Source organism: Peromyscus leucopus, chromosome 6 (genome assembly GCF_004664715.2).
Source record: "Peromyscus leucopus breed LL Stock chromosome 6, UCI_PerLeu_2.1, whole genome shotgun sequence".
NCBI classification, from domain to species: domain Eukaryota; kingdom Metazoa; phylum Chordata; class Mammalia; order Rodentia; family Cricetidae; genus Peromyscus; species Peromyscus leucopus.
The window spans coordinates 63,057,334-63,082,193 of record NC_051068.1 but is presented as its reverse complement, the minus strand read 5'-3'; the positions used below and the strand labels follow the sequence as shown (position 1 = coordinate 63,082,193).

The 24,860-nt window shown below is 43.0% G+C and overlaps 2 non-coding genes across 2 annotated transcripts; both read right to left on the bottom strand.

Moving 5' to 3' along the window:
- Window positions 1-11,154: 11,154 nt before the first annotated feature.
- On the bottom strand, window positions 11,155-11,266 carry LOC114684207. Its single transcript, XR_003733274.1, has one exon. It is a non-coding gene; the product is annotated as a U6 spliceosomal RNA (small nuclear RNA).
- An 8,514-nt stretch (window positions 11,267-19,780) lies between these two features.
- LOC114684206 lies at window positions 19,781-19,887 on the bottom strand. The gene has a single exon (XR_003733273.1). It is a non-coding gene; the product is annotated as a U6 spliceosomal RNA (small nuclear RNA).
- Window positions 19,888-24,860: the final 4,973 nt, after the last annotated feature.

Genomic DNA, 24,860 nt, shown 5'->3' with positions numbered 1-24,860 from the left:
GACCAATTATCTTGTTGGAAAGAATCTTGAGACAATATACTACTCAGACTGTGGTATGGTTATTGCTCACTGCATTTAGTGGGAAAATTCAAAGCAGAACAGGAATATATAAAACATGTTGAGTTTGTTCCGTAGGAAGTGTGACAATAGTTAAATTTGCTGAACAATGTAGGTTCAGACAAGGTGGCTGTAATTGCTAGAGATGGAGGCTATTAAAGAGAAACTGTGCATTTTGTAATGAGAATGTCTGAAAGGAGCTGAGGACAAGTCCCAAAGGCTCCAGTGCACAAAAGTAAAAGTTCATTTGAAAAAAGAGTACCTGCCAGGCGTGGTGGTGCACACCTTTAATCCCAGCACTTGGGAGGCAGAGGCAGGCAGATCTCAGTGAGTTCAAGACCAGCATGGTCTACAAAGTGAGTTCCAGGACAGCCAGGACTGTTACACAAAGAAACTATGTCTCAAAATCAAAAAAGAAAGAAAGAGAGAGAAAGGAAGGAAGGAAGGAAGGAAGAAAGGAAGGAAGAAAGGAAGAAAGAAAGAAAGAAAGAAAGAAAGAAAGAAAGAAAGAAAGAAAGAGACAGACAGAAAGAAAGAAAAGAAAGAAAGAAAGAAAGAAAGAAAGAAAGAAAGAAAGAAAGAAAGAAAGAAAGAAAGAAAGAAAGAAAGAAAGAAAGAAAGAAAGAAGAGTACCTGAACAAAGAGAGCCTCCAAAGCATCCAGGGCTTGCTAGGCAAGTACTTCCCAGGTGCAGCCAAGCAGATGCTTAGAGGCGATTGTGGTTGTAGTAGAGGGAGCTAAGATACATTTCAAGTCGGTAATGGGAACATACGTTGTCTGTGTGGTGCTAGACACAAGCATGAAGGGGCCATAGAGACTTGCACCTGTATTCTAAAAAGCTACTGAGGCCAAGCAAGCAATGCATGGCAGGGGCAGATTCTCTGAACAGAACTCCTGAAGAGTCTGTGTATGAAGCTGTGAAGGGGGAACCTAAGATACAGTGGAGACTCTACTATGTCAGAGTCCAGGAATGGGGTGTTCACAGGGGAAAGCTGAAGTCTCCAAGAGGAGAAGCCCCAAGAGAGAGGTCACTTGCGCCGCAGGAAAGGCAGTCCTGCTGGATTCCAAAACCTCTTGGATCCCAAACGATGCTACTCGCCAGGCATGGAACTGCAAGGTCTGGTGTTTGCCCTGCTGGGCTTTGGTTTTGCTTTGGTCCAATCTTTAGTTATTGTTCCTCCATTTCTCCCTTTTAAAGCGGAAGCCTCTCTCTCGTCAGGTGTTCTGTCACAGAGCACCTTCCAATATCCTGCATGTCAGGAGACTTGTGTCGACTTTCTAGGGGCTCACAGATAAAAGACTGCTGTGAATATCAGGAAGAGACTTCAGAATCTTTGCTGTAGGACAATCCTCTTGTGCACTGTAAAGATTTGTCACTCAAATTGGTTTAATAAAATGCTGATTGGCCTGTAGCCTGGCAGGAAGTATAGGCAACGTGACCAAACTAATAATTCTGGGAAGAGGAAGGGCGGAGTCAGGAGTTGCCAGCCAAATGCAGAGGAAGCAAGATGAGAAAAAGTACCAAGCCATGTGGCTAAACATAGATAAGAATTACAGGTTAATTTAAGTGTAAGAACTAGTTAGTAACAAGCCTGAGCTAATGGCCAAATATTTGTAATTTAATATAAGCTTCTGAGTGGTTATTTAGGAATTGGTGGGCAGGAGAGAACCGTCAGGTTACAACTCTTGAACCATGTTAGAACTCTAAGAAGATCCTCAGGCAGCAGAATCTAGTAAAGGGAAGTTAGGTCACTGGGGAAATGAAGGTGTATTAGAATCTTGGCCACTTCCTCTCTCTTTGCTTCCCAACCATGAGATGAACATATATATTTTGTTTTTTTCTTTCTTTTTCAAGACAGGGTTTCTCTTGGCAGCTTTCCCTGTCCTAGAACTCTTCAAACTCAGAGATCCACCTGCCTCTGCTTCCTGAGTGCTAGGATTAAAGGCATGTGCCACCAAACTATTTATGATAAAGTGCCAATGATCTAGAGGAAAATATAAACAAGTAGATGGATTCAATATAGGACTTTGATAAGAAAGTCCTCAACATAGAAGAAAAATCAGAAAAATGGACAAGAAAGTCAATGACATGGCAGAAAAAAATGAAATTTTGACCAAAAAAAAAATTGACATCTAAGAAGTGAAAAACTGATTGAATCAAAGGGAAAAAAAAAACAATGGCTTAAGCGAGAAGAAGAAAGATGCCATGAATAGAGAACAAAGCTGATAAAATACTGCGTTCAAATACCAATAAGGAAAAATTAACATTAAATTAGCAGGAGTACACCATCTAAGAACTCCGGAATACGATCGAGGAATCAGACCCAGAAATCCATAATAAAGATGAAGGAACTAAAATAAAACTAAAGGCACAAAAATCAAAGCAGAAAATTCCCAGATCTATGAGGAAAATATAGACATTCAAATACAGGAGACATTGAGAATTCTGAATAGATGTGAGCAAAGAATCTCTCTGTAACTTATTATAGTCAAGATGTCAAAAATGCAAAAAAACTATATTAAAAGCTGTAAGGGGGAAATGCCAAGTCACCTCCAAAGGTAGAGATGTCAGAATAGCATCAGATATCTTGTCAGCAACTCCAAAAGCTAAGGAAGCACAAATGACTTATCTCAAGCCATGAAAGTAATAACTGCCAACCAAGATTGCCAAATCTAGTAAGGCTACATTTTAAATTGTATAGGAAAATAATGACATGTCAATACAAGCACAAAGTAAGGGAATTCACTACCACTGAGCCGGCATTGCAGAATACCGTGTTGAAAGGAGTAATGTGCACAGAGGGACTCTCAGTCACAAGAGAATAGGAAAGAACACACTGGTAGGGAAATGGATGGGAGCCAGGACTCCATTATGCCAACACAGTCAACCCACAAATCCTTAATAGTAATGGGGAAGAAAGTAAAACCAAACAATAATCCAACCAACCAGAAAAACGATCACATTATGGGAATTACTAAACACTTCGTAATAACAACCTTAAAAGTAAGTGGCCTCAGCTGGGCGGTGGTGGCGCACGCCTTTAATCCCAGCACTCGGGAGGCAGAGCCAGGCGGATCTCTGTGAGTTCGAGGCCAGTCTGGTCTACAGAGTGAGTTCCAGGAAAGGCGAAAAGCTACACAGAGAAACCCTGTCTCGAAAAACCAAAAAAAAACAAAAAAAAAAAAAGTAAGTGGCCTCAATCCACCAATGAAGAGATATAGACTGGCTGACTAGATGTAAAAATGAGATCCTACTCTTTGTTGTCTCTAAGAAACATACCTCACTGGCTTAAAAAAAAAATCCACAGACTAAGAGTTAATGGAAAACATTTTATCAAGCAAATAGAAACCCCAAACAAGCTGATAACATCTATTCTGATATCTGAGAAGAGACGTGAGCCAAAAAAAGGAGATGAAAAGACCACTACATGTTTTTTTGGGTTGTTTTTTTGTTTTTTGTTCAAGACAGAGTTTCCCTGTATAATAACCCTAGCTGTCCTGGAACTTGCTCTATAGACCAGACTGGCCTCGAACTCACAGAGATCCACCTGCCTCTGCCTCCCAAGTGCTGGGATTAAAGACATGCTCCACCATGCCTGGCTAAGACCACTACATGTTAATAAAGGGAAAATTCATCAAGAATATTTAGCAATTGTAAATATACCCCTAATTAACATAGATGCAAAAATGCTCAATAAAATGTTTCCAAGTCAGCCTCCAGAACACATTAGGTAATGCACACACCCTGACCAAGTAAATTTCATTCCAGGCATGCAAGTTTGGTTCAACATATGCAAGTCAATACGCATTTCTATAAATAGATTCGGGGAACAGAGATCACGTGAACATCATAATCAATACAGAAACACCTTCAACATCTCTACCAGATAAAAAGCCTCAAAGAAACTAGAAATTGAGTTGTTACCTACTAAGCTACGCATGCCAAAAGCACTCCTGTCCACCATTTTAAAAACTTACGCTCTTGACCTTCATATAAGCACATCTAGAAATGTGTCTGCCATCTTTCCTTCTTGAACCTTACAGTGAATGCGCTGAAGAATGTCTTTTAACTGTTCCTGCTCAGGAATGACCCCAGCCATAATGTATTTTCCTACGTGAGTATATTTGGGTTTCCTGAATAAAGTCTCTATGCTTCCTTTGTTCAAAGAGGGCATTGTTTTGGAAATAACTCCACACCCCCTTGCCTGCCGCAGGTCTTTCTCCGGTCTTTGATGTCTTGTTTTGGCATTGCGTGCACCATGATGCAAACTCAGTAAGTGACTCCACAGTAAGCTGAGAAAGCTGCAGACTGAGGCTGGAGAGACGGCCTCAAAGTCAAGAGCACAAACGCTTTCAGAAGACCCAGGTTCTCAGCACCTCCCTGGCAGCTTACGACCATCTGGAACTCACATTCGAGGATCAGACATCCTCTTTTGTCCTCTGTGGGCACCAGACGTGAAAGTGGTCCTAGACACACATGCACACATAGATAAACTACACACAAAATAAAATTTAAAATTTTAAGAATGTGGCAGATGAGATGAGAGAAGCAGTGAGCCAAGTCACAGAAGGCCTTGTGGTCTCTTCTGAGGGGTTCCGTGGGAGGTCACAGAAGGCCTCTTGGGCTCTTCTGAGAAGTTCAGTGGGGGGTCACAGGAGGCCTTGTTGACTCTTTGAGGAGTACAGTGGGAGGTCACTGGAAGGCCTTGAACAAAAGATAAACATGGTTGCCACCTACAGAATTTAAAAGCATTTTTTTTTTCTGGCAGCTGGGCTAAGAATGGACTGACTGAAAAGGGCATCAGACAGAGTCAAATGCTCAGAAGGATCCAAGAAGAGCAAGGTACCATGGCTTACAATACCTGGTGGCTCACCTGTAGTCCCAGCACTTGGGAGGCTGAGAAAGAAGAATTGCCTCAAGTTCAAGGTCAACCTGGGCTACATAGTGAGTTTCAGATTAGCCTGGGTAACAGAACGAGACCCTATCTCAAAAATCAGCCAACATACAAAAAAAAAAAAAAAAAAAAAAAAAAAAAAAAAAAAAAAAAGGAGGAAGGATATAGGCAAGAAAATCCAAGCAATGGTTTTGACCTGGGGGTTTGCGGTGGAGGTGTTAAGAAGTGCTTGGACTCTGAGGAAATGCATTTTGAATATGGGTTTGAAGCCTAAAATATGAAAGCAAGGGAAAAGAGGCTAAGTTTAAAGTGTCGGGCTTACGCAGCTGGAAGAATTGATTTGCAGTGACTGAAATGGAAAGGCCACATCCTGTTGTATGAGCCCGTGGCTTTACAAACGGGCTTTATTTCTCAATAGTTTCGTTAGTTATCAAAGTACAGTGGTTCCCTCGGTGTCATGGCAGGTTTGTTCCAGGAGCCCCTGCAGATACTGGGGATGCTCACATCATTCATTTAAAATGGCATACTGTTACACTGCCTGCATCATTTATTTAATCCCTAGATTAGCTAAATTGCTAGTACCTAGTGTAATACAAATATTATACCACGAGTTGCATATTTAATGCAGATGCAATGCTTTAAATGTTTTCTACTTGAGGTTGCTTGAACCTGGGGTGTGGGCATGAGGGACACTGATAGGCGATTATTTTTAACTCTAAGGGAACTTTCCTAACAAGAGGCTGGTAAAGGAGAGAACCCTCCCAACTGTTCCTCTGAAGTTTGTGGTCTTTGCTCTCGCCGAGCTGCTGAGCTCTTGTAGCTCTTGTGGGTGTTTGAGCACAGTGATCCACGCTGGCCCGGGCGCTGCAGTAATGGGATTGTGGGAACTGTCTTGCTTAGCTATCTTCCCTATAGAGATTTTCTGCAGTGACTATCCTCTGTCCTCCACAGGGAATATTTCACTCTCCTGCTCTAGTTCTACAAGTAGTGTAAATCTAAATCTACACACTCCTTTCTTCTCATCTCATCTCTTTTTGTTGTTTGTTTTTGAGACAGGGTTTCTCTGTGTAGCCCTGGCTGTCCTGGAACTCACTCTGTAGACCAGGCTGGCCTTGAACTCAGAGATCTGCCTGCTTCTGCCTCCCAAAGGCTGGGATTAAAGGCGTGCACCACCACTTTAGGCAAATAATAATAATAATAATAATAATTTCTTAAAAATTAAAAAATAAAACTCCTAGCTTTCATGGCTTTACTCTTATTTTAACCAGGGTTACTAGGCCTGCATTTTATTTTGGTATTCTTTAATAGAAATGCATTAGTGTGTGTGTATATGTGTGAGTGAGTCTGTGTGTGTAGTATATGCACAGGTACCTGCAGAAACCAGGGGGTAACACTATGAAACTTTCCCTATTTATTTATTTTGGGTCTTGTAAATAGGCTGGCCTTTAACTCACAGGGATCTACCTACCACAGTACCAGTATTAAGGGCATGCACCACCACATTTGCCCCTACCTTGTTTTGAGACAGGATCTATCGCTGAACCCCGAGCTTGACGATTTAGTTTATCTGTCTAGCAAGCAAACCAGAGGGAATCTTCCTGTCTCCTCCTCACCAGGGCTGAGACTATAGGCACGCATGCGCACTGCTGCAGCAGGCTTTTCTTTTACGTAAGTGCTGGGAAACACACTCACGTCCTCATGTTTGTGCAGGACCAACTAGGCTATCCCTCCAACCTTAGCAATGCCTTCATTTCATAAAGTGAGCTTTGTTTGGTTTTAAAGATTACAGAATTCTAGGATGGCAAGATGATCCAATGGGTAGGCACGCTTGCTGCTATGTCCACATTGTTGTTTATTGTTATTATTATTTCATTTTAGGTGTATGGCTGTTTTGCCTGCCTTTATACCTGTATACCATGTGTGTGCCTGGTGCCCACAGAGACTAGAAGAAGGCATTGGAAGCCCTGGAATTGGAGTTACAGATATTTGTGAGCTGCTGTGTGAGTGCTAGGCAGCAAACCCAGGTCCTCTGGAAGAGTGGCCAGTGCTCTTCACCACTGAGCCGTCTCTCCAGCCTGAGTCTGAGCCTCAGGACCCACATGCTAGGAGGAGAGAACCAATTCCCACAAGCTGTCCTCCGACTTCCACACTAATGCGGTCACACACAGACATAAGATGTAGTGTGTGTATATCTGTGAAAAAGAAAGTGAAAGTCAATTTTTTTAATCAATAATTCTGTTTTAACCGCCATGATCTGTTTTCTTTTTTTCCTTTTTGTTTTATCATGCTGTGAATGGAAGCTAGGGTTAACAAATACTCTACCAGTGAGATGTGTGTGTGTGTGTGTGTGTGTGTGTGTGTGTGTGTGTGTGTGTGTGTGTGTGTATGTGTGTATGTGTGTATGTGTGTGTGTGTGTGTGTGTGTGTGTGTGTGTGTGTGTGTGTGTGTATCTCCAGTCCTACTTTACATTCTTTTTCATCTTAACAGCAACAGGAAATCATATGTTAAAGTGGATGGGACACTTGGAAGCAGTATGATTCAATTTACTGTCTTAATTAGTTAAGTTACCCAGCTCATTTTTGGGGGGAGGAGGGGAGCGTTTCCAAGACAGGGTTTCTCCGTGTAGTTTTGGTGCCTGTCCTGGATCTCGCTCTGCAGACCAGGCTGGCCTCGAACTCACAGAGATCCGCCTGCCTCTGCCTCCCAAGTGCTGGAATTAAAGGTGTGCACCACCACCGCCCGGCCCCAGCTCATTTTTAAAACCTTCCCAACATAAGAGACCCTATTTACACAATGTGGCAATCTATTCACTTCACTTTTAAAGAAATCAAATTGCCAGGATGTTCTTTCTTACAACTAATGAAACTTGTCTCTTCTATGGCTTCTACCCACACACCCCTGGAGATACAAAAAAGCACAATTGCTTTAATCAAACATCCAGGGATATGTCTCCAAGTAGCCCCAATCTATCTATGTGACAGTAAGTCAGGATCATATCCATTCAACCCACTTTTCTGTGGAAAACGAAGGGGTTGGACCAGTTAATACATCTTCTAGCTTTTAAATTACAGGTTTTTAATAGTCCTTCAAGATAATCGTGGGTGGAGTCGTACAGCTGGTAGAGCGCTCGCCTGCTGTTCCGCTTTCATTTTTGTTGTCTTGATCAAATGCCCTTACAAAAGGCGACGTAGGGTCTTCCCACATCAATCAAGACTGTCCCTCAGAGCCATGCCAACACGCAAACCCAATTCCTCATTGAGAGTCTCTTCCTAGATGACTCTAGATTGCATTGAGTTCACAATCAAAACTACCAGGGGTTGGAGAGATGGCTCAGTGGTTAAGAACACTTGCTGCAGGGGAGTCAAGATCATGATGGAGAAATCTACAGAGACAACCGAACCAAGCTCATAGGAACTCACGAACTTTAGGCCAACAGCGGTGGAACCTGTATGGGACTGGATAGACCCTCTGCATATGGGAGACAGCTGGGTCTGTTTGAGGGGCCCCTGGCAGTGTGATCAGGATCTATCCCTGGTGCACGAGCTGGCTTTCTGGATCCCATTACCTATGGTTGAACACCTTGCTCATCCTTAATGCAGCAGGGAGGGGCTTTGTCTGGCCTCAACTGAATGTACCAGGCTTTGCTGTCCCCGCGTGGGAGGACTTACCCTTTTGGAGGAGGGAATAGCGGGTAGGTCTGGGGGAAGAAGGGGGAGAAGTGGGATGAAGGATGAGAAGGGTTAGTATATAAAATGAATTTTTTTTTAAAGTTTTTTTTTTTTTTGAGCTGAGGACTGAACTCAGGGCCTTGTGCTTGCTAGGCAAGCGCTCTACCACTGAGCTAAATCCCCAACCCCAAAAATTTTTTAATAAAAAAAAGAACACTTGCTGCTCTTATGAAGGACCTGGGTTCGGATTCTAGCACCACACGACAACTTAGAACTTTCTGTAACTCCAGTTCAGAAAATCTAGTGCCTTCTTCTGGCCCCCGTGGGCACTGCATGCATATGCTACACAGTCATGCTGGTTTGGTGGCTGGCACCACACAAAGTTGGTATGGTGGGTTCATTTCTGGAATCTCAGCATTCAAAAAGTGGAGGCAGGAAGAGCAGGAGTTCACATTCTTGACTGCATAGCAAGTTTGAGGCCAGCCTGGAATACATGAAACGCTGCTTAAATAATAATAATAATAATAATAATAATATATTAATAACAGCAATAACAATAATAAAACTGAAAAGTAGTGTTATTGTTGATTTCTAAATCAACAATACAAAAATATATTTAGAACTTTAAAAAAATCTTATTTCAGTTTTTCTTTGATGGAAAGAGAATGAAGTGCTGGGTAGTAGTAGCACACCCTTTAATCCCAGCACTCGGGAGGCAGAGGCAGGCGGATCTCTGAGTTCAAGGCCAGCCTGGTCTATAGAGTGAGTTCCAGGACAGCCAGGGCTACACAGAGAGACCCTCTCTTGAAAAAAAAAAAAGAAAGAGAGAGAGACAGAGAATACAGTAGGTATGGAGCCTGGTGAGATGGTGCCAGCCTCTGAGCCTATGGGTTTGAGCTGGATCCTAGAATCCATACGGTGGAAGGAAGAGAACCATTTCAAACAAGCTGTCCTCTGAGATCTGCACGTGCACACCAGGCATGCACATATAAATGCATATATGCAAAATAAAAAATATGAAACTGTAAAAAAAAATGATAAAGATTCAGTTCTGGTTTAGAAAGTAAACATGGGAGGTTGGGGATTTAGCTCAGTCGTAGAGCGCTTGCCTAGCAAGTGCAAGGCCCTGGGTTCGGTCCTCAGCTGGGGGGGTGGGGGGGGAGAAAAGAAAGTAAACATGGTCAGTCACAGTGGTATATGTGAGGCCTGCACTGGAGGCTAAAGGAGGAGGAGGATGCCAGCTTGAGGTGGCCTGGCTGAAGACTGTCCTGCTAAACTACAGAGAGAGAGGCAGACAGACAGACAGACAATCCCAGGGCCTCGTGCGTGCTACCTGAACACTCTATCACTGGGCTGTGCCATTCCTTAGAGTTTGATTCTCTGAATTTCCAACTGTTATCACTCTTTATTGACCATTCAATCTAAACTAACAGGGAATCGTGGAGAAAGGAAGCACAGGTAATATTAATTGACCACCGGGATCCTGGTGTGTTGTTTACTTGGAAATTTTCATTAATGTTTCTTAAAAGAACAAATGTTCGTCAGACAGTGGTGGCGCACACCTTTAATCCCAGCACTCGGGAGGCAGAGGCAGGCAGATCTCTGTGAATTCGAGGCCAGACTGGGCTACAGAGTGAGTTTCAGGACAGGCTCCAAAGCTTCAGAGAGAAACCCTGTCTCAGAAACAAAACAAAACAAAACAAAAAAAAAAACAAATGTTATTTTATGTATCATAAATGCATAATCTTTATAAGAAATTCAGGGCCTGGAGAGATGACTCAGTGGTTAAGAGCACTGACTGCTCTTCCAGAGGACCCCAGTTCAATTCCCACATGGCAGCTCACAACTGTCTGTAACTCCAGTTGTAGGGTACCCGACACCCTCACACAGACATACATACACTAATGCACATAAAATAAAATAAATTATTAAAAAAAAGAAATTCAAATAGCTGGGTAATGGTAGCCCACACCTTTAATCCCAGCACTCAGGAGGCAAAGGCACTGCAGATCTCTGAGTTCAAGGCCAGCCTTATGTACAGAGGGAAATCCAGGACAGCCAGGGAGACACAGAGAAACCCTGCCTCGAAAAACCAAAACCAAAACCAAAAAAAAAAAAAAAAAAAAAAAAAAATATTCCCCAAACGCTTAACTTAGGAAATGAATGTCTAGAAAACCACACTGAGAAGAAATCTCTAAAAACAGTATTCTTGCATAAGCTTCTAAATTTCATTTATTATTGTTGTTATTTTTAAAATGGAGTCATACTCTTTGGTCAGGCTGGTCTTGAACTGAAAATCCTCTCAGTTCAGCCTCCCAAGTTGCTAGGACTTTAGGCACATGTTACCATACCAAGCTAAGATCCTAGTTGCACATTTTAACCTATACATTAATTTGAATATAAGCTATAAGTAATTAACAAGCACCTGTACTACATATTCATATTATGCAAGATTACATAAATGTTAACCGCAAAAAAATGTAACTATAGTATTCATTCAATACCTACTATTTTCACACATACTGCCTTTATAAAAAATGTAGAACGCTTTATGCTTTTGCCTGTCATTTTAGTGCAGGGGCCATGCTGATCTTCTCTATGTTATTCCAATTTTAGTATAGGTGCTCCTGCTTTTTCTGAACCACTCTGTGCACCTCGGTAAGTACACAACCACTGGGCAACCACTCCAGGCTTAAAAAGGTCTTTTTCTTATTCTAATGTGTTCATCCCTAGTTTTCAGTGAAGCTTGGAGACTTTTCAGAGATCTATTTCTACTTTGGTAATTCATCATCCATGAGATGCCTACCTACACTTAAGGAATTATGAAAAATTCATAAACGACAAATTTAATAGGAACCCAAAGCTCCTGAAATCTCCCACTTTTTAATCTTTCTATGAGACAGGCAGAGACTCGCACCTTCTGGACAGCAACTTCTACCTGGGTTCCTTTTTCAGATCTGATGGTTTGGGGAGCAAATTGAAAAGAGCAGATAAAGACGATTTTATTTTTGCATTCCACCCCCAGCCAACAGCAGCAGATGAGCTGTGCCTTAATTGTACCCTTCACCTCAAGGATGTTAGAGTTGTCTAGAAGTAGTTATTATTTCAATGTAGAAAACAGTAAGGAAGCATGTAAGCATAAATCATGGTGAGATATTTGAAAAAGTAGAATGTGAATTCAGATATGGTTTGCCATTGCTGACTATTGTTATTTATGTTTTGTTTTATTTTTTTGAGTCAGGGTCTGTCTCAATATATAGTGAAGGCTGGCTTGGAACTCTCAAGCCTTCTGCCTCAATTTCCCCTGTGCTGGGATTACAAGTGTGCATGACCACATTCAGCTATTGTTATTTTTTTTCTATACACTTCTTCCCTGGATTCTGAAGATATTTCTAGAACCAGTTTTGTTACCATAATAGAATAGAGTAGAAATATAAACGTTGATTTCTTGTTTTAATATTAATTTTATGTGTATGTGTGTGTGCCTGAGTATATGTGCACTACGTGTGTGCAGAAACCCACAAAAGTCAGAAGCAGCCTCAGATTCCCTGGAACTGGAGTTACAGGAGGTTGTGAGCCATCCAGTATGGGTGCTGGGAAACCAGGTTGTCTGCAAGAGGAGCGAGTGCTCTTAACCACGGAGCAATCTTCCCAGACCCTATAATTGATTTCTCGATTGAATTCTAGTTATTTACTATATAATTTGTCCTTGTGATATACAATATGCAGAACTGAGGGTGCAGCTGATTGGTACAGTACTTGACTGGCATATGAAAGACCATGGGTTCAATCGCTAGCACCACAAAAAAATTACAATGTATACAATGCATTGGGCTGTAGTATATGCAAAGTTAACCATTTAGTCAGTCGTCAACATCACAATTATCTAGTTCCAGAACATAGTCTTCAATAGTCCATAAATACCTTACCCATTAGGTTCATTCTTCATCCCTTACTCTCCCTCCTTAATACTCCTGGCTAACACTGACAAAATTTTAAGCTCTACATGTTTGTCTATTCTGGACATTCCATAGAAGTGGAATTATATAATATGTGTCCTTTTGCATGCCTGGCTTCTTTCACTTAGCACGGTGTTTCCAAGGTTTACGCATGTGTTGCATGTATCAACACTTCATTACTTTTTAGGGCATAAGTATATTCCTCTAAGTGTACACAACACATATTATCAATTTACCAGTTTATTAGCGTTTAGATCACTACTAATTTTTTTGGTTCTGATAATGCTGCTGTGCACATTGGTGTGCATATTTGTAACTTGGCATTGTTTTCAATTTCATGGGATTTCTAGGTTATATAAGAACTCTTTATTAAGTCACTTCAGGAAGTGACTTAGGTGATTCTCAGTCTGATTCCCCCAGTGACAGTATGATTTTACAGTTCCACTACCCATACATTAGGGTTCCAATTTCTCTGCATCTCCAAGGGTTCTAGTTTCTATAATTTTTAATTATAATTATAATCATTCATCCTTGCACATATAAAATAGTATTGTGGCTTCTACTAATTAATAGTTCTGAGTATCTTTTATGTGCTTCGTGGACACACACATCTTTTGGGAAGAAGGGTCTGAATCTTTATTCTTATTAATTCATTTCTGTTTTTCTTTTGTTTTTGAGACAGGATCTTACTATGTAGCTCTGGCTAGCCTGGAACTCACTCTGTAGACCAGGCTAGCCTCAAACTCACAGAGATCTGCCTTCCTTTGCCTTCCAAGTGCTGGAATTAAAGGTGTGTACCACCACACCCAGCTGTATTTAACTTTATAGACCATCCTTGAATTTCTTCCTTTCTGTATTCCCCCACACAAAAGACAAGGGCTCATGTATCCCAGGCTGACCTCAACCTTTTTATGAAGCCAAGGATGAATGACTTCCTGTCTCCACCACCCAAGGGCTGTAGGTGTGTACCATTATGTCCTGTCCCTCTGCCCATTATTTAAAAAGGCTATTGTTAATCATAATATAACCACTTGTCATATATTTGAGTGTAAGTCAGTTATATATGGTTTGTAAATATTCTTTTCCATTCTTCAGATTGTCTTTTCTTGGTATCCTTTGGAGCACAAAATGTTTGTTTTGAGGTGTTGGAGTTGTCAGTCTCTCATTCTTTTCCACAAAAGATTAAAAGACTTCTTTTAATAATAAAACAGTTTTTTTTTTTTAAGGCCTTTGGGAACCAGGCAGTGGTGGCTCATCCTATAACCCCTGTATCTTAGAAGCTGAAGCAGAAGCGTCGCCATGACTTCAAGACAGCCAGGGCTACATAAGGAGCTCTAGGCCATCCTCTAGGCGGCAGACTGAGTCCCTCAGGAGAGAGACATGTCTCAAAACAAAGTTATTAGTGGCTGGAGAGACGGCTCAGTGCTTAAGAGCGCTGGCTTCTCTTTCAGAGGACCTGGGTTGAATTCCCAGCATCCACCTAGTGGCTCACACTGTAACTCCAGGTCTAGAGAACTTAATGCCCTCTTCTGACCTCCACAGGCACTGCAGGCATGTGGTGTGCAGACATTACGGCAGGCACAACACCCATACACATAAAAATAAAAAGTAAGAAAAACAAATCAATTAAATAAATGAAAAAAATTAAAGTCCTAAGGAACCTGAAAACAGGGGAATGTTTTCTAACTCACCCTGAACAGTCTCACAGACTTCTATAGCACATAGGAAAGTAATTTAGAAGTACATTCCAAGAAAAATAAGAAAAAAAATGATAAGTAATTAAAAGGCAAAATATTTAATGGGTAGAAAATTAAATTTCATAGAGTTGCTATGTAAGAATAAAGAAGCTGTAAAGTATTTGACTTCTACTCATACCTGTAAGTGTATATAAAGCAGATAGTGAGAGCTGATACGTGAAACACAGCTGAAGGAAAATCTGCCCCGCTGAGCTGAGAGGGACTGAGAGGAAACCAGGGTTGATTACTTGGGTTAATGGGCTGGCGGACAGAAATGACAAATGGCTACATTAAAGAAGTTATTCCCTTTATATGTTGAATGATTGCCAGGGATGTTTTAAATAATAAGTGTGGCTCTTGAAATAAGGCTTTCTGATTAATTCCCCATCCCTCTTTGAAATCTTTGGTAGTTAAAACTGACTTCAATATACCTCTGGAACTTTTTAGAGAAGTTCATGGGAGTGCACAGAGTTAACAGTTTATAAATTTTCTTCATTTTCACAGAGGAAAACAGGCACAGAAACTGGGTACCTCTATTGTGGTCATCCTGATGAAAATCTCCTGGGTTCTCTGGGCTATTCATTTCCTCCTTGTAAATAAACCCACCACACTTACAGGAACACGAAGATGCTTAAAGAAGAAATGGTTCCTGGTGGGCAGGCAGGGCTGAAATTTGAGAGCACTGGAAGGGAAGTTTGGGTCAGTAAGACAAGCAAGAAGAGAAACATGGGGTCAGAAATCTACTCCAGCAGGCTTCTTAGAAGAATTCGGAATTTAAGCAGAGTTAAATAGCCTGCTTAAGACCCGGGACCTCACACACGCTACGCCAGCTCTGTCGCTCAGCGACACCCTCTAACCACCTGGGAATTTTAATGTGCTTAAGGAAGGAATCACATTCTCAAACCTCGCCTGGGTCTGCAGTGTGGGCTGTGAAAAAATGGTAACAGGAGCTTTTGACATTAACGGATCCTAACAAGGCGCTGGGGGCCCGCACACCTTGTAGAGTGCTTGTCAACTTGGGAGCTGTGTGTATTTTTCAGAGTCTTCTAACTGTACTGGATGAGCTGAAGAAAATATTTTACCAGCATCTAGGGAAAGCAGTGTGCTGGATGGACACTCTCCACCACTGTGACAGAATCCCTGAGAAAACAATATAAGAGGGAGACGTGTTTATTTTGGCTCACAGACTCAGAGGTCTCGGTTTGTGACCAGCCGGCTCCACTACTTGTAAGCTTGTAGCAAGGCAAAAATGTCATGTTGGACAGTCGTGTTGGGAGAAGGATGCTTAACACACAGTGGACAGGAAGTAGGACATCACCCCATTACCTGCCTCTACTTCTACTAAGTAGGTGCTACCTCCTAACTTCCTCCAACTCATTAGCCCCTTTAGGATCTGTAACTTCTCATCAGCATCACCAGCTGTGAACCAAGCCTTCAAAAGTCTTGGGTGGGGGACATTTCAGATTCAAGCCATAGTAACTAGTTACCAAAGACACGAACATGTAATAGATCAGTGAGAGTGCTTTGGTTGTGAACACTTAATAAAACCCATTCCCATGAATCATGTTCACAGACAATAAGGACATTTACTATGTTGTAAGACAAGGAAGTTCAGGGCTAGGGCAGGGTTGATTGATGTTGTTGATTAACAATGATACAAGAACTAGAGGATTCTTCTGTCCCTTCAGTGTGTCATACCAGGTCACCTGCTGCCCTCAGACAATGGGGAAGTAGCTGCAGTGATTCTTGACATCGTAACCCAGACGTGCTAACATCCAGAGAAAGAAGACCCCCTTGCAGCCATGAGGAAGTCTTTTTGAGAACCCTACAAAGTTGGTCACATGCTTATTTGGAAACCAATTTACTGGTCCCAGGACCAGATGCCCTGGATTGGTTGTGCTAGTCATATTGTTACAGCGAAGAATGGAATTTGCCTGTAGGTAGAGACATTCCATTGTCTCTTCCCTTAAGAGTTAATCCAGTTGGGCAGGGCCTTGACCTGGTGAAGGGACGACCCATAGGATGGCAGGTTCACCATGTTAAAGAGGAAGAGGGAATAAGTATTCTCTTAATGGAACAGTGTACTTTTCCTTACCAGAACTTCCTCCCCCAGCATATCCCCTGACAGGGCCACAGACATAACTTTTCCTTTTCTTCTATCTCTGTCCTAAACATGCTTTCCCTAAAACTTTAAATGTCCTTACTCAAGTCCCTTCCCTGTCATGTGACTGCCTGTCCTGGATCTTGCTCTGTAGACCAGGCTGGCCTCGAACTCACAGAGTGCTGGGATTAAAAGCATGGGTCACCGTCGCCTGGCAGGATTTTTTTTTTTTTAATTCAAACAAAATTGTCCTCAAACTTCTGTTTAAGTACATTCTGTTGTTGGCTGTTTTTGTTCTTTTGGGGGCCTGTCACCCAGCTCCCAAATAAATCACACATGGAGGTTTATTCTTAATTATGAATGCCTGGCCTTAGCTTGGCTTGTTTCTTGCCAGCTTTTCTTAACTTTAAGTTTTCCCCCATTACCTTTTGCCTCTGGGCTTTTCCCATTCTCTTACTTCTGTAAATCTTACTCTTACTCCCTGGCTGGCTGTATAGTTGGGTGGCTGGCCCCTGATGTCCTCCTCCTTCTCTGGCTACTTCCTCCTTGGTCTTTATCTTCACAGATTTCTCCTTCTATATATTCTTTCTGCCTGCCAGCCCTGCCCATCCTTTCTTCTGCTTTGCTATTGACCGTTCAGTTCTCTATTAGGCGATCAGGTGTTTTAGACAGGCACAGTAACACAGCTTCACAGAGTTAAACAAATGCAATGTAAACAAAAGCAACACACCTTAAAATAATATTCCACAACAACATTCTTAAATTATTTTTATTAACTATATTAAGACCTCTAGCGGGGCGGTGGTGGCGCACGCCTTTAATCCCAGCACTCGGGAGGCAGAGCCAGGTGGATCTTTGAGAGTTCGAGGCCAGCCTGGTCTACAGAGCGAGATCCAGGAAAGGCGCAAAGCTACACAGAGAAACCCTGTCTCAAAAAACCAAAAAAAAAAAAACCAACCAAACAAACAAACAAAAAAACCCTCCAAGAGGGGACCCTTATTTTCTTCTATCATCTCCTGACTATATAGGGACACCACAAAACTTTATGTATGGGATTAAATAGTAGAAAGTCAACCATATTTAGTAAGGACTGTAACAGGGCAAGACAGTGCAGAAGTTCCTCCATCTTGTATTCTTTTTTTTTTTGTTTGTTTTGTTTGTTTTTTTTTTTTTTTCGAGACAGGGTTTCTCTGTGTAGCTTTGCGCCTTTTTCTTGGAACTCGCTTTGGAGACCAGGCTGGCCTCAAATTCACAGAGATCCGCCTGCCTCTGCCTCCCGAGTGCTGGGATTAAAGGCGTGCGCCGCCGCCGCCGCCGCCGCCCCGCCGCCGCCGCCGCCCGCCCCGCCGCCACGCCGCCACCTGGCCCATCTTGTAGTCTTGATGAGGTCATTTTAGGTTTAACTAGAACTTGACCTCTTTGATGGAGAATCCCATGGAAAATTATCCAACTCTCTTCCAGGACCCCAAAGTCAAGATGCCCCAGCTAACCTGAAGTTAAACCACCTGCTTGTGCAGAACCACCTCCAGCTAAGAGCTTATCTTAGTTCAGAATCCCTTCCAGCTAACCACTGATCTTAGCTTCTTCAAACTGCTTGCTTACACAAGCCAGTCATCCTCTGCAAAACATGCACACACACACACACACACACACACACACACACACACACACACACCACCGCAGATGCCAAGAAAGATGTCAGGACATAATTTTTGCCTTTGAAAACTCTGTGCTCTTGACACTTAGGGCTGCACCTGGGTTCCCAAATACCTAGGTGTAGTCCCAATCAGCTGGAATAAAGACAAAAAGACTTTCAGTTGGCTCTAAACTGTGTCTGAGTGGCCATCTCTGGTGGGCTCCCAAACAGGCCTCCTTTTACTTTTGTTGGGGTGTCCTTAGTTTTCTCTTATCTGGAACTTGTTACTGCTGCTAACACTGATGAGATCTCAGTATTGCATGCTCATGTTTCGATGAAGAATGCTGCTGTTTTTGCACCAAACCCGGAACTAGCACCGACGTGCTATTGTTCTTATGTAATATCTGAGCTCTTGGCTTGAAAAAAAAAAAAAAAAGATAGACTTCGGAAAAAGGTCTGGGTATAAATGAATTAACATGAACTATAGCATACATGTGATTACAATTAACCACAAGTAATTCATTATAATTAAAGATTCAAAATTAATAATCAAAGTACTTATCAGTGAATGCAAAAGAGCAGTGTAGGTAAGATGGTACTGAGTGCTATGAATTCCATAAAATCAGATTGCAGGAAAATTCTTCAACCCTTCTAAGAAGTAAAGGGTTTAAGGTGTATAGATTTAGCACGGTTGGTAGAATGTTTGCATTGTATATATGAAGCCCTGGGATCAATCTCCAGCACCAAATAAACTGGGCATGGGGCACATGCCTGTAATCTCAGCCCTTGGGAGGCCGAGATGACAAGGTCAGAAGTTCCAACCTCCTTCTCAGGAAATAGCAAGTTCAAAGTCATCATAGGCTACATGAGACCATATCTCAAGAATAAAAAGAGTGGACTGGAGAGACAGATAAGGGCTTAAGAAGCTTACTGAATGCTTACTGCTCTTGTAGAAGACCAGAGTTCAGTTCCCAGCACCCACCCTGGGTGGCCCGTAACTGCCTTCAGCTACGGTTCCAAGGCAGAGGCACCTGCACTCATGTGTACACACCCACATGTACACATAATTTAAGTTAAAATACATCTTAAACAAACAGAAATAATAAGACCATCAAGAAAGCTGGGTGGATAAAAGCATTTGCAGCCAAGCCTGAGGACTGGGTTCCATCCCCAGAACCCATATGCAGAAAGAGGGAACCAGCTCCTGCAGGTCGTCTTCTATCTCCACAACTACCCACTCACAAAATAAATAAATGTAATAATAACAATGAGAGAAAAGTAAAGAGGCCGAATCTTACCGAGGATCACTATAGAGGCACCTAACCTTGTGGATAGATGTGTGTCTTCATTCCTAGCCAGTCAAACAAAAGATGTGGACAGAGTTGTTAACTGTTAAATAAACTTTTAAAAAAGCACCCAGAACACCTTTCAATTGCTTGTTTTGTTCTGTGATATTGGGAAACAAACTGATATCAGGCAAGCACTATTACTTAGCCACACCCTCAATTACTTTTTACTTTTTATTTTACGATACATTCTCCCTACATTACCCAGGCTAGCACTGAACTTTCTCTACTCTAGCCTCAGCCTCCTAAGCATCTGGGACTACTTGGCCTGTGCCACCAGGTCCAGGTCAAAAAAACCTCTTTGTTTGTTTGAGACAAGGTTTCAAGACGCCTGCAGTAGCCTCAAACTTGCTATCCAGATAGTCTTTTTTTTTTTTTTTTTTAACTATGGAGCGCTTCACAAATTTGCATGTCATCCTTGCCCAGGGGCCATGCTGATCTTCTCTGTATCTTTCCAACTTTAGTCTACGTGCTGCCGAAGCGAGCACCCAGATAGTCTTGAATTCCTGGTCTTCCTGCCTTCACCTCCCAAGTGTTAGGATCATGGGCATGTGCCAGGAAGCCCTGATCAAAACAGTTGGTTTTGTTAAGTGAGGGGTTTTACACATGTCTAATTGAGTGCACAAATTCCACAATGGAAAAGAAAGTAAGATGTTCTCAATCTTTCCCCTTTATAATTCTGATATAGCTGATTTATTTTATTTACGATATACTTGTAGCACCGTGACCACAGTTAGTATGGTCAAAGACTGGCCCTGGCAGCCCTAACAATCAGGTCACCTGTCTTTAAAATGCCAACAAATGGCATAAATAACAGTGAAAAGCGGAGAAAGGAGATTTATTTGATGTAACCATATTAGGAAGAGGAAGAGTCACACCCACATCCATTTCAGGAGGGTATGGTTTTTTATTGTTGTTGGGGTTTTTTACTTTTTTTTCTTTTGGGGGTCCACCACCCAGCTCCCTAATAAACCACACATGGAGGCTTATTCTTAAATATGAATGCCCAGCCTTAGCTTAGCTTGTTTCTTGCCAGCTTTTCTTAACTTTAAGTTATCCCATCTACCTTTTGCCTCTGGGCTTTTCCCTTTTCTTACTTCTGTATATCTTACTTTCACTCTTACTCTGTGGCTGGCTGTGTGGCTGGGTGGCTGCCCCTGGAGTCCTCCTCCTTCTCTGGCTACTTCTTCATTCCTCCATGTCCCTTGTTCCTCCACCCCTCCTCCCAGATTTCTCCTATTTATTCTCTCTGCCTGCCAGCCCGCCTATCCTTTCTCCTGCCTCGACATTGGCTGTTCAGCTCTTTATTAGCCCATCAGGTGTTTTAGACAGGCATAGTAACACAGCTTCACAGAGTTAAACAAATGCAACATAAACAAAAGCAACACACCTTAAAATAATATTCTGTTACAGTTTTCATTTAACTAGAGGGCACCAGGTCAATAACTTACAAGTCTGAGTCAGGTGCAGTCCGGCCTCTCATTGACCCACCACTGTCTCCATGGCAGGCTACCCTCCAAGGTGGCCTAAAGAGTTCATTTCTAAGTCTGTACAATCTCTTCCTGGGTGGCAAGTTCCCTGGTCAGCACCAGGAGTTCAGTCTTTTCCTTCCACAGCATGCAATTCCTGAGGAAATTTCAATTCTTTGAAGTCCATTTGTTTCAGTAATCTCACCACCAAAGGGGTGAATGAAAGTGTCCCTCTTTAAGATGCCTTTACTCTTATAAGAGGGGAAGGCCTTATTGCTAAAGATGCTGCGCACTTTGGGGAGAGCACACAGATCAATCAAGCTGCAGTTGGGTTGGAAGCTTCCTCCCCACTGGCCAACACTGCTAGTCCTGGAAGGTGCTGTGCAGGGTGCTGAGAGAGAAGGGATCCACGGTCTTACTCAGCTGGAATACTCTATGATACGATATAGATCTGCCAGACAAGATTTGCCCATTCAGATAACAGTGGCATGATTGTTTGTGGGTAACCAGCTGATTTCTGATTGGATTTGAGGCCCACACAGTTGGAAGGAACACGTACCTAGTACTGTAAACTGGGTCAAAAGCCTAGGGCTGGGGAGGTTCAAGCCCTAGGGTAGAACTTAAATTGGTCAAGTGCTGTTGACTGGTCTTAAACAGAGTATCAGTATCACCCACTCTGAGGCCCAGAGAACATCATGGGGAAAGGAACTAAAAGATTTTAATTTGGGAGAGTGCCAGGAAACAGTCTCAGGATGACAGGGCCAAGGTAATCATGAACACAAAACAGTTACGGCTACCTGCACAACACCTGCACACACCTGCACAACACCTGCACAACACCTGCACACACCTGCACAACACACCTGCACACACACCTGCACAACACCTGCACAGCACCTGTACACACCTGCACAACACATGCACAACACCTGCACAACACATGCACAGCACCTGCACACACACCTGCACACACCTGCACACACCTGCACACACCTGCACAACACCTGCACAGCACCTGCACACACCTGCACAGCACCTTCACACACCTGCACAACACCTGCACAGCACCTGCACACACACCTGCACAGCACCTGCACAACACCTGCACACACCTGCACAGCACCTGCACACACCTGCACACACCTGCACACACACCTGCACACACACCTGCACAACACCTGCACACACACCTGCACAACACCTGCACACAGCTGCACAACACCTGCACACACCTGCACAACACCTGCACACAGCTGCACAACACCTGCACACACACGAGACTAATTGGGAAAAGGAAGGGTGTCTTCAGGAGTGGGAGGGGGCAAGGTGATGTGCAGTGACATATTCATAGTATATTGTGTACATATATGAGACTATTGAAAATTAAATTTAAAAATGTTAAAAAAAAAAAAGAAAGAATAACATTATCGTTTCCAGGATGTTTCCATAGCAAAAGAGTTTATTTTATCTTACACTTCCAAATGACGGTCCATCACCCAAGGCAGGATCTCAAGGCAGGAACTTGAAGCAGAAACCACAGAGGAACAACAGTGGGTGGCCTGCCCCTTCTGGCTTGGTCAGCTAGCTTTCTTAAAGGGCCCTGGCCCCCCTGCCTAGGGATGTTCCACCCACAGTGGACCCTCCCTATGTCAATTAGCAGTTAAGAAAATGCCTCCCAGACACGCCACAGGCCAGTCTGATGGAGGCAGTTCCTCAACAGGTCCCCTCTTCCTAGACGACTACAGGTTTGTGTCAAGGTGACAGTGGAAGCTGTGACCCTAGGTGTGGTGACATGTGTCTGTGATCCCAGCATTCCGGAGGCTGACATAGAAGGGCTGCTCAAGTTCACGACCAGCGTGTACGATGCAGTAAGCCCCTGCCTCAAAACGCCAAATGACAACCACACACACACAAAAGCCACAAATTCTCCAAGTACATAATCTCTCCTATCACATTTCATTTAAGACGAGTGCTGCTGGGCATGGTGTTTTGTGTCTGTAATCCCATCAATCAAGAGGCTGTATCAGGAAGTGATGAGTAGGGAGCCAACCTGGCCTCTACAGCAAGATCTTGTTTCAGAAGGAAAAAAAAATGCTTTGTTAGCAGTGGCAGCAGCAGCAGCAGCAACAGCACCATGAGGAGCTCCCTTCTGCTCGAGGAACTCCCACTCAGGTAACACCAGACCTTTGACTTGACCACAGAAGAGAATTTCAGGACAAGCCAGGAGAAGCAGAGTTGTTCTCTCTCTCTGTCTCTCTGTCTCTGTCTCTCTGTCTCTTCTCTCTGTCTCTGTCTCTCTCTGTCTCTGTCTCTCTCTCTGTCTCTCTGTCTCTGTCTCTCTGTCTCTGTCTCTCTGTCTCTGTCTCTGTCTGTCTCTGTCTCTCTGTCTGTCTCTGTCTCTTTGTCTCTCTCTCTCTGTCTCTCCCTCTCCCTCTCCCTCTCTGTCTCTCTGTCTCTCTCTCTCTCAATGCAATTCATGCATATAGTGCATGGAAGCCAGAGGTTGACACTCGACACTGAGTGTTTTCTTTATGGATTTCCAGCTTTTTTTTTTTTTTAGGCAGGATATTTCTCCTGAACCTTCAGAATGAGAATTCAGATAGTCTGGCAGATCAGTAAGCTCTGGGGACCCACCTGTCTGACTCCCCAGAGTTATAACACATACTGGGGTTACAGGTATGTGATACCATGCCAGGCTTTTTTTTTTTTTTTTTTTTTCTCGAGACAGGGTTTCTCTGTGTAGGTTTGGAGCCTGTCCTGGATCTCACTCTGTAGACCAGGCTGGCCTCAAACTCACAGAGATCCGCCTGGCTCTGCCTCCTGAGTGCTGGGATTAAAGGCTTGCACCATCACCACCCGGCCCATGCCAGGCTTTTAAGTGGGCACCAGGGATCCAAATTCAGGTTTCAATGCTTACACAGCAAACACTTTACCCACAGAAACATCTTTCTAGCCCCAAGTTGGAGTTTATTAATGATTTCTTTGAAATATTTAGTGTGTGGTTCAGGTGGTGTGGTGTGGCGGCGCATGCCTTTAATTCCAGCACTCAGGAGGTAGAGGCAGGCAGATTTCTGCAAATTTGAGACCAGTCTGGTCTACAGAATGAGTTCCAGGACAGCCAGGACTACACAGAGAAAGTCTGTCTCAAAAAATTAAAAAATTAAAAATTAAAAAAGGAAGAAAGAAAGAAAGAAAGAAAGAAAAAAAGGAAAGATTTAGTGTGTGTGTGTGTGTGTGTGTGGCGGGTGTGTGTGTGTGCGTGGTGGTGGTGCGTGTGTGTGTGTGTGTGTGTGTGTTGGTATGTGGACATATGTCATATGTCAGGTGCTCAAGATGGCCAGAGGCATTGGATCCCCTGGAACTGGAGTCATAGGCAATGTTTGATGTGGGTGCTGGGAACTGAACTTGGGTCCTCTGCAAGAACAGTTAGCATTCCTAACCACTGAGCCTTCTCTCTCTCTCTCTCTCTCTCTCTCTCTCTCTCTCTCTCTCTCTCTCTTTCTCTCTCTCTCTCTCTTTTCTCTTTCTCTCTCTCTCTCTCTCTTTGAAACAGGGCCTTACTAGGTAGACCAGGCTGGTCTTGTTCTTACAAACATCCACCTGCCTCTGTTTCCTGAGTACCGAGGCTAAAGTTATGTATATCATGGCTGACTTGAGAGGTTCTTAAAACAGAGCTTTAAGTGTAGGAGTCAGTACAAAGGTGCTCCAGGGACAGAAGAGGAAACAGCTAAGAGCATGGGTGCCGGCTGGTCAATAGGAATCACACTTACAGCCAAGCGGTGGTAGCGCACACCTTAAATCCCAGCACAAAGGAGGCAGAGGCAGGCGGATCTCTGAATTCGAGGCCAGCCTGGTCTACAGCGAGAGTTCCAGGATAGCCAAGATTACACAGAGAAACAACAGCAAAAAAAAGAATCACACTTACCGTGATGGCCATACACATACTTTTGTGAGTTCAAGTTATTATCTTCAAGGTGTGGCTAAGGAATGTA